The 15,577-nt window shown below is 42.1% G+C and overlaps 1 protein-coding gene across 4 annotated transcripts in view; it reads right to left on the reverse strand.

Moving 5' to 3' along the window:
- Nucleotides 1–15,577, reverse strand: part of LOC122560729 (sorting nexin-24) — a 166,128-nt gene that overhangs the window by 103,983 nt on the left and 46,568 nt on the right. The window contains exon 2 of one of the 4 annotated variants that reach the window (XM_087998155.1): nucleotides 1,969–2,099. The exons of the other annotated variants lie outside the window; for them this stretch is intronic. The gene's annotated coding sequence lies outside the window, so the exon portion shown is untranslated. The remainder of the gene's footprint in view (nucleotides 1–1,968; nucleotides 2,100–15,577) is intronic. 4 annotated transcript variants of the gene reach the window in all.

The raw sequence follows: 15,577 nt of genomic DNA on the forward strand, positions 1-15,577 counted from the left end.
GAAAAGGAAACCGGTAAGAAAGAATTGAGTTTAGCAAGGCTAATGGAATATATTTTAATGCAAAAAGCTTGAGGAATAAGACAGACAAGCTGATGACACAGGCATGTGGGACTATATCATAGCTATGACCCAGACTTAGCTGTAACATGTGAAGGTTTGGCAGCTCAATATTTCTGGTTATGGGATATTCAGACAAAATATAGAGGGGGATAGAAGAGGAGGGGCGATCACAATATTGCTCAAGGAATCAATTATACAAGTGAAAACAGGTGATATCTTGGAAGTATCATCTCATGAAGTCATGTTGGTCAACTTGGAAAAAGCACAAGTGCGAACATACTGTCGACTCTGTACTATTTGCCTGCAAATGAACAAACAATCAGGGGCGAGATAGAGGTTCAAATATGTAATGGAATTTGAGTAAGAGTGTAAGACAGTAGTAGTGGATTTCAATTACCCAAATATTAAAAAGTGTTAAGTGTGCAAGGTAGGGAGGGAGCAACATTCTGAAATTGCAAGCATTTGTTCTAGTTACATGTATAAGGTGAGGCTAGTCTTAAAAAGTTGCCCTCTAGTTACAATTTTGGACCTCTGCTAATAAACATAGCCAACAAACAACATAATTACACTTGTACATGGCAATCATGGAATAGATGCAGGATAATCACCGTATCTTCCCGATGCACACGTTCAGGGCCTGATATTGCTTCCTGTTGCCAAGCTTATTTAACAAAATTTGTATTTTACCAGTCAGGCAAGTAACTCAAATCTCACAATCTGGTCATTATAAGTCTAAAAGGTCAAATATATGATTTTTTTTCTAAATTAAATTGATGTAATACAAATTTAAAAAGTAATGACTCCTCCATTCTGGTTCATCCAAGGCCTGCAGATAATACTTTTCATTTTGAGTTTTTGTGACTCACCTAAAATATATTTGTATCTGTTCCGTACAAGTATGTATTCCAGCACTCAGAACAAAACAATATGACTTCAGTCAGACTGGTGCATCAATTCTTTCATGCATTGCAGGTACAGGTCAAAGTTTTTGCACTCAACAGCTAAATGTTCAAACAACACAATTTGTGCATATTTTGGCAGTTTTTCTTCCCTCTTTATAAAGTACCAGTTCAGGCTTCCAAATTGTTGCACCATTGATGCTAGGAAAGAAAATGCTGGATTAATAAATATGGTAAAAGAGCAGATACACGGTAAAGAAGACTGCAGTGAGAATTAATACTATTGTCAAAACCATTCTTTTTACAAATTAGGGAGGAATCTGATCTTAATCCAGTAAAATATTCTAGTCATGTTTTTTAAAAAAGTGTAGACAAAGAATAGTACAATATATACAGTACTTGAAACCTATTTAAACTAAAACTTACTTTAATGATAAAACACCTTCTTTGAAAACCATTAGAATACTGAAGCCGGTCAACAGTATAAAATAACATCAATATTTTCAATTTGGTCTTATTTGGAAAGTTTCTGAAACAAGTTTTAGAAGATGCAATAATTCATTATCCAAGTTATCCAACTGCATTGATATTTGCTCAGTTTACACACACGTGGAGCTGCACAAATATTCCCATTTTGGCACACATAAGCATTTTTCGTTAGGTTCTGTAGTCTAAGTTGTTTCTAGTCCACAACAGGACTCCTTTCTATCAGTTAGCATTTGCATCAATCCTTCTAGACCCATCTTTTCTATGAAGTCTGTTATAGCATTTCTCCCTCCATAAAATGTACATGTCATTGTATATCAAGCCGCTGTTTCCTTCTTCGCATGGACAGTCCAAAGCAGTTTTCCTGATCTCTTTCAACTTGAAATGTTGTCAATATATAGATTGTCTAGCTTTCTAATTCAGTGAAAAATCTAGTTTTCCATTAGTCTCTGCCTTTCTAATTTTCAGTACAGCTTTACTAGGTGTAATTATTAAAGGCAGATTCAAGAAAGCAATTACTAACCTACTGGTTTGTATCTTCGAAGTCTTAATAAGCAGTAAGAAGTTGCTTTGAGACAACCAGGACAGGACAGAAGTGGGGTTCATTTAAGAAATGAATGAGCGGTAAAGTGATGAAAGGTCGTCTTCACCTTTCTAAAATAATAAAAAATACACAAAATGTAAAACTTAAGACTTGGAGTTCTTAAACCACCATAAAAAAAATTAATAATTAAAACCATGGGTAACTAACATTTTAACATGCCTCTCTTTACCAAGTATTCTGCAATACCATTTTAATTATGACAGGAAATGATGAACTTGTATGATTAGATTAGATTAGATTACTTACAGTGTCTAACAAGTCCACACCGACCCACCGAAGCGCAACCCACCCAGACCCATTCCCCTACATTTACCCCTTCACCTAACACTACGGGCAATTTAGCATGGCCAATTCACCTGACCTGCACATCTTTGGACTATGGGAGGAGCTGTATCAAGTTACAATGAGATGAGATTACATTAGCAATACTGGCATAAAACATACTGTGCAGAAACGTTATTGAAGTTAAGAGTCATTGTAATACTTCCCACACAAATTCACTCAGTCTTGCCATGATAAAATGTAGACATGCTCAGTTTTCTTGGATGACTGCAGACATCCTGAGGGGTAATGAATCCTCCCCACCTTCTACTTGCTTGTCAAGGCCATCGGAATGGCAATGTGGTACTTATCACCAACTTGTTATGGTAGATAAGTCCCCGGATCCTGATGGGATCGTCCCAGAATATTGGGGGGGGGGGCCGGGGGAAAGAACAAATTGATGGAGATTTGACAGCCATTTTTGTATCCTCTTTGGCCACAGGTAAGGTCCCAGAGGTCTGGAGAATAGCCAATGTTGTCCCACTGTTTAAGGGTAGCAAGGATAATCCTGGAATTTACAGGCCTGTGAGCCTTACATCGGCGGTGGGGAAATTAGTGGAAACCATTCCAAAGGATAAGATCTATATTCATTTAGAAATAGCAATACAGAGCATGGTTTTGTGCGAGGGAGGTTGTGCCTCACTAACTTGATTGAGTATTTTGAGGTGGTGCCAAAGATAGTTGATGAGGAAAAAGTGATTGATGTTGTCTCCATGGATTTCAGGAAAGCCTTTGACAAGGTGTCTCATGGATGACTGGTACAAAAAAGGTGAAGTCACATGGTGAGGTGGCAAGATGAATACAGAACTGGCTTAGTCATAGGAGACAGAGGGTAGCAGTGGAAGAACATTTTTTGGAATGGAGAGCTTTGACTTGTGATGATCCACAGGGATCAGTGCTGGGACCTCTGCTGTTCATAATCTACATAAATGATTTGGAGGAAAATGTAGCTGGTCTAATTAGTAAATCTGCAGATGATACGAAAATTGGTGGAGTTGTGGATAGTGAGGAGGATTATCAGAGAATACAGCAGGATACAGTTGGAGGCATGGGCAGTAAAATGGCTGACAGATTTAATCCTGACAAATGTGAGGTGATGCAATTTGGAAGGTCAATTACAGGTGGAAATTATACAATGAATGGCAGAATCCTTAGGAATATTGATACGCAGAGGGATCTGGGTGTGCAGGTCCACAAATTACTGAAGATGGCAGTGCAGGTAGATAAGGTAGTAAAAAAGTTTTATAACATGCTTGCCTTCATTGGAAGGGACATAGAGTACAAGGATTAACAAGTTATGCTGCAGCTTATAGAACTTTAGTTAGGCCACACTTGGAATATTGCATACAATTCTGGTCACCACACCAGAAGGATACTTTGGAGAGGGTACAGAAAAGTTTAAGAGGATGTGGCCTGGTAAGGGGGAGTTTAGCTATGAAGAAAGGTTGGATAGACTGGGTTTGTTTACACTGCAAGCAGGAGGTTGAGGGGCAATCTGAAAGAAGTTTATATGATTGTGAATGGCATGGATAGAATGGAAAGTATGAAGCTTTTCCCCAGGTTGGAAGGGTCAGTTACTAGGGTACACAGGTTCAAGGTGCGGGGGGGGGGGGGGGGGGGGGGAGGAGTGTTTAAAAGAGATGTGTGAGGCAAGTTTTTCACACCAAAAGGGTGGTGAGTGCCTGGAGATCATTGCCAGAGGTGGTGGTGGAAGTAGGACTCAAAGCTCTTACACCAATGCCCATAATCAGTCCGTACCAAATCAGAGTCACGGCACCTTGTGAAGATCTCGACCCGCACAGGGGTCTCTCGGTTCTGCAATCGGTCAAATAATCAACATGAATGCAGTCTGCTTCAGCAAGATTTCACAGTTTATTATGACGCTGGGCACAGGTTTGTCCAGCAATAGCTTCTGTGTTCCTTGGAGAAACTGCACAATTCACTTGGAGCAAAGGCAATTTTTATATGTTTCTTAAGAAATAGTACAGCCTTAATTGCTGAGAAAATCCAATAAAGTGTAACAAAATGACATAATCGACAGCAGGTTAACCCAATGATATTTCCTGGGAAACAAAGTTGTTTATGAACCATTATCTCTTCGCACTTGCATTTCAAGGTTAGCTGGGATGGTTAGTTATGTCCTATCTAGCTTAGGATAGGACATAACTAACGCCAGACTGTAAATATTGAAGGAGGAAAACAGTAAAAGGGGTATTTTGTATGAGAAGCAAGACTAGGTGGAACAGGATGAAATGCTCAAAGGAGGAGAAAATGCAAGAAAAGTCCGGGGTCAGGCTAAGGAGCAAGAACAAAGAACAAAAAAACAATACAGCCAGACTGTGAAGGCTCCATTGTCTGCTTTATCTTTTGATTCAGTTAGCTCTGCAAGGCAGGAATGCAGCTTTTAGCAGGGTGAGAAGCCATTTTTAATTTGCAGCCTGAAGCCATTTTGTTATGTTACTTTGCATTGAGAAGCCATTTTGTGGTTAATAAAAGCATGCATAAAATTGGTTAATCCTGACAACGGTCTAATTCCAGATTTTAGATCCTCAGAAGCAGAACAATAGCAGTTTTCAAGATACCTCTGGACAAATAAATGAATAGAAAGGGAATAGAGGGATACAGATCCTGTAAGTGAAGACAGTTTTAGTATGGAAGGGCAAAATATGTCGGTGCGGGCCTGGAGGGCCGAAGGGTGTGTTCCTGCGCTGTATTTTTTTTTTGTTCTTTGTTCTTGCTCCTTAGCCTGACCCCGGACTTTTCCTGCATTTTCTCCTCCTTTGAGCATTTCATCCTGTTCCACCTAGTCTTGCTTCTCATACAAAATACCCCTTTTACTGTTTTCCTCCTTCAATATTTACATCAAACAAATTTGCCTCCTCTCTGATTTTAACTTCCAACTAATTACACTTACTTCCCTTTCATCTTCTCCAAATCATTCCCTCCACATAAATTCCCCAACCCATTTACAGACACACTGTTGACCATTTCATCTGGTCTCATAATTCCCATTTTACCAATCATGGATAACTATTTCAGATCACATCCGTGTATTATTCTCCATCCACATCCCACTTGAAAGACCCCAAATTTACCCCAGCTTTACCATGAATGGAATGATATGCAATTGCCCAATTAACTTTCAAAAGCTCAGCTGCCTAGCCTTTGGGCTCTCCATTCACTGCAGTATTTCAATAGTGACTGAACTGGACAAGCATGTGCTCAATCACATTTTCAATGCTCATTCACGATCATATTCAACTGGACCACCTTTGTCTGAGAAAATTGCTCATTATTCCAGTACCACTCTGGCATGTAAAAATAATAATCAGCTTCGTTTTTTTTACTGCACATTATCTTCTTAAACACCGTCACCTTCTTCCAGCATCATTTCCATTCCATGTGCAAGAAGTTCATGCTCATAAGAGATAGCCCATCTAAATAGTTGCTTCTGCTGCCTTCCTCATTTATCCTAACCCAAAGGATTAAAACCACTCAAAAAGTAACCATTGGCCTATACACCCCAGTTTTGAATTTGTATTCTAGTTTATTTCCTCTTGTGATTAGATTAGATTAGATTACTTAGTGTGGAAACAGGCCCTTCGGCCCAACAAGTCCACACCGCCCCGCCGAAGCGCAACCCACCCATACCCCTACATTTACCCCTTACCTAACACTATGGGCAATTTTAGCATGGCCAATTCACCTGACCTGCACATCTTTGGACTGTGGGAGGAAACCGGAGCACCCGGAGAAAACCCACGCAGACACGGATTCACCGGATTCAATCTGTCCATGAAACTTGGCTCTTGCTCCCTCAACTCTATTTCAACATATCCTTGGCTTGCTTCCCTCATTCTACTCTCCATTAGCTTGAAGCCATCCTAAATTCTGACACAGTGCCTTAACTGACAGCAGGTCTCATCTATCCCAGTAACTCCTTACAAGGCGCAGACAAATATAATTCAATTTTGCACAAAGTGTGCTAGGGCTTGCATTTGTAATTCTAGATCATCATTCACAGTAGCAATGTAGTTCATTAATGTTCCTAAAAGCTAAATATATTCATATGCAGGGACTTACATCTGTAGGAAAAAGGATCATTTCTAGGCGTTGTTTCTTTTTTGAATTAAGCAAGAGCACAGGAGACAATACTTCCCTAATGTATTTTCAATAACATCTCAACCAGAGTGGACTTGCTAATTAATCAACGATTTCAATATTTTTTATGCAGTAAAAATTACTGCTCCCACTGAAATTTGGTTTTCTTCTATCTGCCCTGATCCATACAAGACAAACAGTTTGACAGCATCTCTTCTTTGCACCAATATGAAAGTTCAGTATGACCAAGTGATTATAAATGATGTTGTTGTTGAAGATACAACCAGATTGAATCACTGAATGGGTGTCAAGTCAGATACCACCCTAGTTCACTTCTTGACTTCAGACATCAGCTCTCTTATATATTTCAAACTTATGATGTTGGTACCTCAATAGTATCACTGGCCTAATAATCCAGAATATCGGATTAATGTTCTGAGGACAAATTCCACCATGGCAAATGGTGATGGTTACACTAAGAAAACTGAATTAAAGTGGGGAAAACTGACTTAAAGTGGATCTGGGTTCGATTCCAGCCTCAAGCGACTGTCTGCATGGAGTTTTCACATTCTCTCAGTATCCGTTTGGGTTTCCTCTGGGTGCTCCGGTTTCCTCCCACAATCCAAAGATGTGCAGTTTGGGTGAACTGACTGTGCTAAATCGCCCATAGTGTTCAGGAATGGGTAAGTTATGTGCGTTAGTCAGGGGTAAATGTAGATTAATAGGGTAGGGGAATGGGTTTGGGTGGGATATTCTTCAGAGGGTTGGTGTGCACTTGTTGGGCCAAATGGCCTGCTTCCACACTGTAGGGATTCTATGATGTGACAAGCTAGTCTAAATGTGATCATGTTGCCAGAGTCAATTGTCATAAAAATCCATCAGGATTTCGGGAAGGAAATTTGCAATCCCTATCTAAACTGGTGTTTACGTGATTCTAGACCCATAACAAGATGGTTGACTCTTAGCTGCCCGATGGGCAATTAAATTCTGGCCTACCCAATGACAACAGAAAATCCCATGAACAAAAGATCCTTTCACATTGGCCAAAATATCTCAACTTTGACAAATCTGTTCTAGTCTCCCTGCTGTAGGAAATATGTTGTTAAACTTGAAAGGGTTCAGAAAACATTTACAAGGACATTACCGGGAAGTGAAGTGTCTGAAATATAGCTAGAAGCTGAATAGGCTGGGGATTTTCTTTCTCTGGAGCACTGGAGGCAGGGATTTTCTTTCTCTGGAGCATTGGAGGCTGAGGGACGACCTTATAGAGGTTTATAAAATCATGAGGGGCATGGATAGTGTGAATAGACAAGGTATTTTTCCCCAGAGTAGGGGAGTCCAAAATACAGGGCATAGCTTTAAGGTGAGAGGAGAAAGATTTTAAAGGGACCAGAAGGGCACATTTTCATGCAGAGAGTGGTGTGTGTATGGAATGAGCTGCCAGAAGAGGTGCTGGAGGCTGGTACAATTACAGATGGGTATATGATAGGAAGGGTTTAAGAGGGGACATGGACTGAAAGCTAGCAAATGGGACTAGGTCGGTTTAAGATATCTGGCAGATAAGTTGGACAGAAAGGTCTGTTTCTGTGCTGGATAACTCCATGACAATCATAAGCAGAGTAGAGGGTTGTCAGCTCAATGCAAGTCTCTTCAGTGCAAGGCATTGAAGAGCCAAGTATTGTTCTGTATTGTAGATTGTTGTCCTTCATCTGGATTTTTCAAACAAGGAAACCTTTAAACTGTTTACTTAGATCCCATGGAGATTTTTGAGGCAGCTGAATGCAGTCTAAGATGGGATCACAAATATATCATAATGGGTATTCACAATATAAATATGGCAATCATAGCTCATAGTGAACAGGATAAAAGGGCACCAAGATTAATTTCCTCAAAAGTCTTGGGAGCTCAAATATATGACCTGTTCTGAAATCCAAGTTCCTTAGCTGGCTTAACAAGATACAGTTGGTTTTGATAATAAAGAGTGTTTCTTCAACGTGAATTGGCTTTAATGCGATTGAAGAATTTAGACCGTTATTTGTAGAATGCAAACTTTCCTTACCTGTATTGGCTATAACACGATTCTGGCCCCATTAGTTTAAATGGCATGGCTTTTATGCAATTTTCTTATAATGCGGGATCACATGCAAACTGAACTATTGCTTTATACCAGAATTGACTGTAGATGCATAAAGGTTCCTGATGAAGGGCTTTTTCCCGAAACGTCGATTTCGCCCAAAACGTCGATTTCACTGCTCCTTGGATGCTGCCTGAACTGCTGTGCTCTTCCAGCACCACTAATCCAGAATGTAGATGCATAAAGGCTGTTTCACCACGTGGGAGAACCTAACATCAGTGGGCATAATCGGAGAGGTAGGGGTCACTCATTTCACACAGAGAAATGAATGCCCTACTTCTGCTCTCACGTCTTAGTATAATAGTCTAATGAACAGGCTATTGATGAGTAAGTGCCACTTACATCACTTTGCTAACGACCAGGAGTTTTATTTCCTGACCGCAACACTAGAAATTCCATCCTTCCATCAAAGCCTTCCCTTATCCTATACGTGAACTCCTGCATCCATCCATGTTATAACTTTTATCTACTCTTGCTCCATTGTTTTCAGAAAATAACCGTTACTTCGACCCTAACCACCTTCTAGCCTCACTCTATTCTCCCTTTTCATCTTGATCTCTAGCACTTTCCAGACCCAGCATTTACTAATACTATCCCACAGGATCACTAGCTGGTGCTGCTCCAAGTGGTGCTGCACACACTCTCTGCCACCTCATAAGTTAACTGAGTAGGAAGGAGACAAACCCTAAACTGATTCCCAATGAAGGGCTTTTGCCCGAAACATCAATTCTCCTGCTCCTCGGATGCTGCCTGACCTGCTGTGCATTTTTAGCACTACACTCTCGACTCTGATCTCCAGCGTCTGCAGTCCTCACTTTCTCCTAAACCCTAAGCTGATACCAAATCATCATAAATCATCATCATCATGATTTGGGAAAAATCCTTCAAACAGTCCAATGCTTATAGAAGCACAGCATGTCCATACCTTCAAGATCACCCCATTCAGATAAATGCTAAAATACATTACCACCCAAACTGGCACAGTTAAAATCTGGCACCCTCAGTTTCCAACTCTGCTTCTTCCCTTTATTTTTCCAGCGAAGTTTATCGTTCAGACTCCCCACTCACCACCTTTTCTTTAATATACTAATCAGTTATCACCTTAAACTGGCTGCTGCCACTAAATGTCTTTCCTCCCTCTAATTCTGCCTTTGAACCAAACAAACAATTCTGTTTTCACTTGAACTTGCTCATTTCTGCCTCTAACGTTATTGCTGTTTCCCTTTCTTACCCTCACTTTCCACATCAATTTCCCACTTCCCCAACCTCACTCTTGCACTTTCAATTTGGTAAACATGGTCTTGGGTCTGCAACATCGAACACACACTTCCTAACTCCCTTTTTACTTACATTTGTCACAACATTCACTTGCTTATAATCCCCAATGGAGCTAAATAACATTTATTCTGATCTGTTTGGACAGCCACATGAAATATGCAGCTGTCACTAAAAAAGGGGGACAAAAACATGTTTTATTCATTCTCAGGATAGGCTGTCACTGTCAGGGTTGGCATTTAAAGTCTATGAACAGGTAGACATTTTTGAAGTACATGTGCAAAACTGTAATGTTGGCCAAAAACAAAGTCTGGCGCAGCAAAACAAAGTTTTTAAATAAAGTAGTTTACAATATATAAGCTAAGAGTTCCAAAAATGCCCCACAAAATTCACAGCTAGAAGACAATCTACATCTGGGTAAGCATCAAGATCTCACATACTTGCAATGCTTACAAATTACACCAACATCGATCCTGTGATGCTCGTTCCTGCACTGTGACTTGGATGAAATAGTAGTGCAAATTCAAAATCAGAGTAATTTGTCAATACTGCACAGATGAGATTGTGATCGCCAACAGAAAAATGGGTATGATCTCAGAACAGATAGTGTTGTCAACTGTTTTTAGTTTGAAACCTGAAAATACAGAAATTAATCAGTACTCTGTTACAACTCTAAAGTGTATCACTATATCTCTTGAACAAAAATAAACCAGTTATAAGCTGCATATGATTATCCTTCTTTCTTTTCAGAGCACAGATCGATTAATTCCATTCTAATTGTCTGCCAAAAACATTTGTAGTTATGCAACGTACATAAAATTGTTGCAATAAGGCAAAATAAAAGGCAAAAGGAGAAGAAATAAAGGCAGGTAAATTAAATGGAAAGGCTAAGTAAAAAGAAAAGAAGATGGAAAGACTATTCACTTGTCAGGTAGGCGGAATGAATAAAGCACAGTAAAGTAGAAGCTTTAGGCAAATACGGTAATGGAGGAGTTTAGTTAAATATGGTTCCAGGGAAGTGCAAAAGAGGTATATGTAATTACAAGAAATTGATCACACTGCACTTCAACTGAGTAATAAGGGATCAAAACAAGTTAAGTCAAGCAATAAGAGTTGGGCAAGATGTGTAGATGATTATACAATACAATGTACAGAAAAAGAATTGAATTTTTGAAGTAGTAGGAACTTGTCAGGTGGTGAGAAAAGTGCTAGAGTAGCCCATCCTTTCAGTAATTAGCATAGGTCATGATTTCAGTTATTGTAAGGAAACAGTCTTGAGTGTGGGCCAGATCAAGAATAGGCACGTCAATGAACTTGCCGCAGCTTGAACTGAAAGTCAAGATGACAAAGCCCTCAATTTAATATTAGGACATGGAATGGATAAAATTGACATTGTTGAGACCAAAGATACATAACTGCTCAAACAAAATGGATCTTCTGCATGAAAAAAAAGAGGAAAGCTGCTAGAAGCTACAATTCACTGGGATTTGATGCTAGATACTCACATTGACAAAGTTTTCAGCGCAGAAAATCTCCTGACCACATTGGTACCTTGCCCTCCATGATTCCCAAGTGCATTTGCAATCCCAAGCCCTGCTCCCACATTATACACAAGGTCATTTCTGGAATTCCCCAAATGGGACTTTTGGCCATTTAGCAGGTGGCAGGCAGGATGCTGGGAATGTTTATGTTAATGAGGTGCTGGCTTTAGGATTGACTTTGCCTTATCACATCTATGTATTAGCTCTTGAGCTCGCACACTTCATTTCACCATTCACAACACCTACCCTTTAAAATAAGGGCTAAAGTGTTGTAGATGTTACCAGCAGAGGGACAAAAGGTTACAAGGATCACATTAAAAGCTATGCCAGTCCACAGCAGCCTTTTAGAGGCTAAGAGAGTGACAAACAAAATCAATATAAGTCAATGAGAGTCATAGAAATGTGCGGCATAGAAACAGACTCTTTAATCCAACTCGTTCATGCTGACCAGATATCCTAAATTAGTCTAGTCCCATTTACCAGCACTTGGCCCATATCCGTCTAAACTTTTCCTATTCATGTACCCATCCAGATGTCTTTTAAATGCTGTAATTATACCAGCCTCCACCACTTCCTCTGGCAGCTCATTCCATACACGCACTGCCCTCTGACTGAAAATTTTGCCCCTTAGATCCCTTTTAAAATCTTTCTCCTCTCACCTTAAAAATATGCCATCTAGTTCTGGACATACTTCACACACTCTGGATAGCAATTGGAGCCGCTCCAACCTGTACAACTCAGTGTAAATGGATAGACAAACAGGACACAATGACAGGCATTTACCTCATCAGATAATAAAATACAAACAATTACCTTAAAGTTGGGTTAATGGAAAAGAAAACAACAGACTGTGTTTGTTTGAGATTCTATGGGCTGTGAGATGTCTAGTTTTTGTAATCAAGCAAAGTCACAGCAGAATTTTAAACAGCTCATACCAAGTTCAGAGAAGATATACAAGGATGTTGCCAGGGTTGGAGTGTTGGAGCTGTAGAGAGAAGCTGAATAGGCCGGGGCTGTTTTCCCTGGAAGCTGAGGGATGACCCTATAGAGGTTTATAAAATCACCAGGAGCTTGGATAGGGTAATAGACAGGGTTGAAAAGTGTGGCGCTGGAAAAGCACAGAGGTCAGGCAGCATCTAAGGAGCAGGAGAGTCAATGTTTTGGGCATAAGCCCTTCATCAGGAATGTCGGGACGGGGGACAGGAGAAAGGGGGCTGAGAGATCAATAGGAGCATGGGGAGGGCTTGGGGAAGGTAGCTGTTGAGGCAATAGGTAAATGAAGGTGGTAGTGGGGGGTAATTGTAATAGGTTGGTTGGGAAGGTTAGTTTGGAAGGTGGACTATCTAGGTGGGAAGGAAAATGGGCAGGTTGGACAAATCAACAGGGCAGTACCAAGTTGGAGGTTTCAATCTGGGATATGGTGGGAGGAGGACAGATTTGGAAACTAATGAAGTCAATGTTGATGCCATGTGGTTGACGCGTCCCAAGGCGGAAGATGAGTCGTTCTTCCTCCGGTCGTCAGGGTGGCTTGGATTTGATGGTAGAGGAGGCCCAGGACATGCACGTCCTTGGCAGAGTGGGAGGAGGAGTTGAAGTGGTCGGCCACAGTACAGTGGGGTTGTTTGCCCCAGAGATTTTCCCCTGAAATGTTCCACGAGTTGGCGTTCTGTCTCCCCGATGTAGAGGAGACCACATCGACAGCAATGGACACAGAAGATGAGGTGGGTGGTGCACAGGAAAATCTCTGCCAGATGTGAAAGGATCCTTTGGAGCCTTGGATAAAGGTGAGGGGGGGGGAAGGTATGGATGCAGGCTTTACACCTCTTTCGGTGACTACGGAAGGTGCTGGGTGTGGACGGTGGGTTGGTGGGGGGTGTGGACCTACTGAGGGAGTCGCACAGGGAATGATCTCTGCGGAATGCAGATAGGGGTGCGAGGGAAATATATCTCTGGTGGTAGGATCTGATTGTAGATGGCGGAAATGACAGAGGATAATGCGCTGTACCCGGAGATTGGGGTGCAATGTGAGGACCGGAGTGGGGTTCAATCCTTGTTGCGGTTGGAGGGATGGGGTTCAAGGGCAGAGGTTCAGGAAGTGGAGGAGATGCGCTAGATGGCATTGTTGATCATGTGGGAGGGGAAATTGTGGTCCTTGAAACAGGAAGCAATCTGGGATGTCCTGGAGCGAAACTGCTTCTCCTGGGAACGGATACAGTGGAGCTGGAGGAATTGGGAGTAAGGGATCATGTTTTTACAGGAGGGGTAGGTGGGAGGAGGTGAGGCAGTGGATTTGAAATAAATGTCAGTGTTGAGTCGATTACTGGAGATGAAGATGGAGAGGTCCAGGAAGGGGAGGGAGGTGCATGAGATGGTCCAGGTGAACGTGACGTCAGGGCGGAAGATGTTAGTCAAGTTGAAGAACTGTTCAACTTCCTCATGGGAGCATGAGGTGGCACCAATACAGTCATCAATGTAGCGGAGGAAAAGGTGGTAAATGATGCCGGTGTAACTGCAGAAGATGGACTGTTCCACATACCCAACGAAGAGGCAGGCATAGCTGGGACCCATGCGGGGGCCCATGGCTAACCCTTTGGTCTAAAGGAAGTGGGAGGTTTCAAAAGGAGAAGTTGTTGAGGGTGAGGGCCAGTTCCGCCAGTCGAATGTGTGTGTAAGTGGAGGGGTACTGGTTGGGTCGGTGCGAGGGGAAGAGATACTGGTTGGGTTGGTTGGAGGGCTTGGAGGCCTTTGCTATGGCAGATGGTCATGTACAGGGACTGGATGTCCATGGTGAAGATGAGGCTTTGGGGCTGGGGAAACAAAGGTCATGGAAGAGGTGGAGGGCATGGATGGTGTCCCGAATGTATGTGGGGAATTCCTGATCCAAGGGGAGAGGACAGCGTCGAGACATGAGGAGATACGTTTGGTGGAGCAGGAGTAGGCGGAGACAATAGGTCAACCGGGGCAGTCAGGTTTGTGGATTTTGAGTAAGAGGTAGAACCAAGCGGTTTGGGGTCTATGAGGTTGGAGGCTGTGGTTGGGAGATCCCCTGACATGATGAGATGGTGGATGGTCTGGAAGATGATGGTTTGGTGATGGGAGGGGTGGTCATGGTCGAGGGGGGCCGCTGCAACAGGTGTAAAACCTGCGCCCACACCTCCCTCATCACTACTATTCAAGGCCACAAAGGATCATTTCACATCTGACAGAGATTTTGCTGCAAATCCACCCACCCCATCTAGTGTTTCTATTGATCTCGATGTGGTCTCCTCTACATCGGGGAGACAGGACGCCACCTTTCGGATAGTTTCATGGAACAACCTTGGGACACGGACGGATGGACAGACACACACACACACACTTGACAACTTCAATACCCTCTCCCATCTACCAAGGACATGCAAGTCCTATGCTTCCTCCACCACCAATCCAATCCACCCGATGACTGAAGGAAGAATGCCTCAACTACCGCCTTGGGACCCTTCAACTGCATAGCATCAACATCGACTTCACTGCTTTCCAAATCTCCCCTCCCCCCACCTTATCCCAGATCCAACCCTCCAACTCGGCACCTCCCTCTTGAACTGTCCTACCTGTCCATCTTCCTTCTCACCTATCCGTTCCACCTCCACTGAACAAACACCCCATCACCTGCATTTACCTATCACCTTCGCAGCTACCTTTCCCCCAGCCCCACCCCCACCTTTATCTCACAACTCTCTCCCCTTGCCCCCATATTCCTGACGAAAGGCTTACGCCCAAAATGTCGTTTCTCCTGCTCCTCGGATGCTGCCTGACCTGTTGTGCTTTTCCAGTGCCACACTTTTTGACCCTGTCTATCTACCCAACCATGCCCCTCATGATTTTATAAACCTCTATAAGGTCATCCCTCAGCTTACAACGCTCCAGAGAAAACAACCCTAGTCTATTTAGCCTCTCACTACAGCTCAAACCCTTCAACCCTGGCAACATCCTTGTATATCTTCTCTGAACTTGGTATAAGCTGTTCAAAATTCTGCTGTGACTTTGCTTGATTACAAAAACTAGACATCTCACAGCCCATAGAATCTCAAACAAACAGTCTGTTGTTTTCTTTTCCATTAGCCCAACTTTAAGGTAATTGTATTTTATTATCTGATGAGGTAAATACCTGTCATTG

This window comes from Chiloscyllium plagiosum, unplaced genomic scaffold, assembly GCF_037043375.1.
Source record: "Chiloscyllium plagiosum isolate Xiang-an unplaced genomic scaffold, Cpla_swu_hap1 HiC_scaffold_2, whole genome shotgun sequence".
Taxonomy (NCBI): Eukaryota; Metazoa; Chordata; class Chondrichthyes; order Orectolobiformes; family Hemiscylliidae; genus Chiloscyllium; species Chiloscyllium plagiosum.